The sequence below is a fragment of the Pinus tabuliformis genome, chromosome 4_2 (genome assembly GCF_031772625.1).
Source record: "Pinus tabuliformis cultivar Carrire ecotype Pingquan chromosome 4_2, CPIR1, whole genome shotgun sequence".
Lineage (NCBI taxonomy): Eukaryota > Viridiplantae > Streptophyta > Pinopsida > Pinales > Pinaceae > Pinus > Pinus tabuliformis.
Genome location: NC_142304.1, coordinates 178,256,214 through 178,259,130, shown reverse-complemented (window position 1 = coordinate 178,259,130; position 2,917 = coordinate 178,256,214). Strand labels below are relative to the sequence as shown.

Sequence of the window (2,917 nt, the reverse complement as noted above, 5' to 3'; positions counted from 1 at the left end):
GTCTTAGACTCTGAACTCGCCGATATAATTCCACCTGGTAATCTTTCGGCAGAAATCTGCCCTTCAACTTCGCTATCATCCGAGACCATAATCGTATCGGCGTCTTGTTCAGCTTCTTTCTGTCTGCTTGGACACTGTCCCACCATAATAGTGCGTGTCCCTTCAACTTAGTGGCAGTGAACTTAACCCTCTTATCCTCACTGACTTCTTCATTTTCGAAATATTTGTCCAGTTCGCTTATCCAGTCCAACAGGACTTCTGCAGACAGACTGCCATCATAATTTGAAATTTCTGTCTTTGGTTTGCTGCTGGCCATCAAAACCTGTCGCAGCAATCTCAATTCTGGAGCTTCCTCATCAGACCCTTCTGCAGCTGTCATCACCTCTTCTTCACTGGTGTCTCCCAGTTCTGGGTCTCTTCGTCTACCCGCTTCTACTGCTTCCAAGCGAGCTGTAAGAACTCTAATTTGTTCTCGTAATCCTTCATCTGCTCCTCTTCGTGCACCTCTTCCACGTCCTCGTCTTGGCACTTGTCCTTCTGCCATCTTCTCTTACTCAAGAAAAACTGCTCTGATACTAATTGATGGGTACCCAGCCCACGTGGCCTTCTCCTCCACTCCTTACGTGGACCTTGTGTGATTGTATTGCAATGGGATATTTGCGATTGTGTAATTAATGGACAGTTGATATTTAATCAACCCGCATGTACCTCTCTGCCTCTCCACGCACCACCTGTCCGCCTTGGGATTTGACAAAACCCTAAACTCACTTGCCTTTACTCCAGATTATTCGCGGTCTTTCGGTCATTTGCGCTGTTTGTTGGGCTCTGTGGTTATGTTGGTGTTCGGCTCTGTGCATGAGCTCGGTTTCCTCTGCAACTTCTCGCCCTTTGTGACTCTGTCCCGGTGTTTGTTTTCTGTCTATGAATTCTGCCTCTCTCTGTAACACTCCGCTTTCTGTGACTCTGTTATGGCATTCAGTTCTGTTAATGGGTTCTGTTCAACACTTCAACTCCGTCTCGGTGGGAAGCTCACAGTTGCAGCTTCGTCTCTGGCTCCAAGTCATCGCTCAACTCCGTCGATTCAGGTAAGAAATTGTTGCATGCTATACATTTATGTTTCCAACTTGAACGCTCGCCTAACCCTTCACAGCTCCTCTGTGGTTAGGTTATCTCTGAGCTTTCAGCAGTTGATGGACCTGGTTACAACTGGTAAGGCCCTATCTCTTTCTTCTATTCTGCTTGTTCGGCTCTCATGGCTTATTCTCTTTTTCACAATCTTGCTTATGCCGCGGCCTAACGCTGTTTGTCACGGTGGTTGCAGGTAACCGGTTCCGTGGCCTTGCAGGGGATTCGACAGCTTGTCTTTTCGGGTAGCTCTGTTTCTATTTCTCCTCTTTCCGTGTCTTTTGGTCTGCACCAGATTTGTTTGCCATGGGTGTCTGTGTTTTGGTAATGAGTCAAGTAGTTAAGGGTTTCGACCCACACTGTAATCTTCAGAGGGTTTTCGTGGCAAATGTAAATAACTGTTACAGTCCTTTGCTCTCCGTCAATAGGTCATTCCACAGTCGTGCTTGTTTAATCGTATGAACCCTCGCTTACTCGGCCGTTGGCAATGTTATGTCTAGTTAAAGATTTTGTTCACACCGCAAATGTAATAATTGTTTTTTTGAAATTCGGCACGGTTGCTTACCTGTGGTTTGGGGCCGTGGCTCTTTCTGGCTTGACTGCTCGTTTTCTGTTGTTCTTCACTTGAATTCGCTTCGCTGGTTATGGGACGTCTGTATTTTGTAGTTACCCTGTCACTGTTTGACCTGCAGATTTTTTATAATGAACAGAACTGTATGTATGCGTGCACTTGTCTCTCGACTTAATGAAATTTGATTGTAAAATGACTTTGCAATGAATGGATGTATTCAGTAGTTAGAAATAGAATGTTCTATGCGTGGATGTTGTGTGGAATGCTGTCACGGTTCGCATTCAAAATAGATACATTTACAGGAATTTCTGTGGGTGCAAAATATATTTTGAGGACATTGAATCACAGACTGTAAGCTAGTTAGGATGCACTGAAAGAAATATATATGAAGGAAAAATAATTCTCTGTTGCTTCTCTTATTTCTATATCGTACTCCAGAACCCTTTACATGTATTTTCCTCCGCTTTTTATACCATAACTCAGTGGTTAGGTAACTGTTAGTTAGTTCCAGCTTATAGTTATCTGGCGGTTACTTCAGTTACATGGTTTGGCTATTTTGGGTTTACCTGTGCTTGCTGTCTCGCAACAGTTTGATGTCTACAGTAATTTATGGTCTGTTCCTAATTAGTCTAATAATCTTAATTCAAAATCTATACCAAGCCCTTAACATTTATAGTTAGGACCGGTTATTACAATGGTAACAGAAACAAATTAACAAGTCACTTAAACTAATCACTAAATGCTGTAGTCTGGTCCTTAAGAGCAAAAATGATAATAATGAAAAGACTAAGACAGTCTTGCTGTCCTTCTGTAGAAATTGTCACTTCTCCCAATCTTCTTCGGAAACCTGTTCTTCCACTTCTCGGCCTGTGCCCTGTCGACCAGATGCTCCTGCATCAATCATCCATCCTCATCAATGGTACCCTATGAGAAATGAGAGATCATATCAAAGTCCTCCTCCTCCAACATTCCGGTGAGTGCATCTATCTTAACAAAAGTGGCAACAATGATGACCTACTTCTATTTGTTCTTCTCATCATATCCCTTATTCTTTATTGGATATCTCGACAAAAAATGACCCATCTCATCATAGTTAAAATAATTTTTTTTAGTCAAGTCCTTATTTTGCTTACCCTTTATTCGTGCTCTAAGTTCCATGTAATCATTTGAAGCCCTCTTCTTTGGATGAAGGTCCTCATATCACAACTCTTCCTGAATGAA

At 42.6% G+C, this 2,917-nt stretch overlaps 1 long non-coding RNA gene across 2 annotated transcripts; it reads left to right on the top strand.

Annotated features, from left to right (window-relative positions):
- The first annotated feature begins 581 nt into the window (after nucleotides 1–581).
- On the top strand, nucleotides 582–1,689 carry LOC149168745 (uncharacterized). 2 transcript variants are annotated; one of them, XR_016259341.1, is made up of 3 exons: nucleotides 582–1,085; nucleotides 1,166–1,209; nucleotides 1,322–1,689. It is a non-coding gene; the product is annotated as an uncharacterized LOC149168745 (long non-coding RNA). The 2 variants fall into 2 exon arrangements; XR_016259340.1 differs by having other exon boundaries at nucleotides 582–1,209.
- Nucleotides 1,690–2,917: the final 1,228 nt, after the last annotated feature.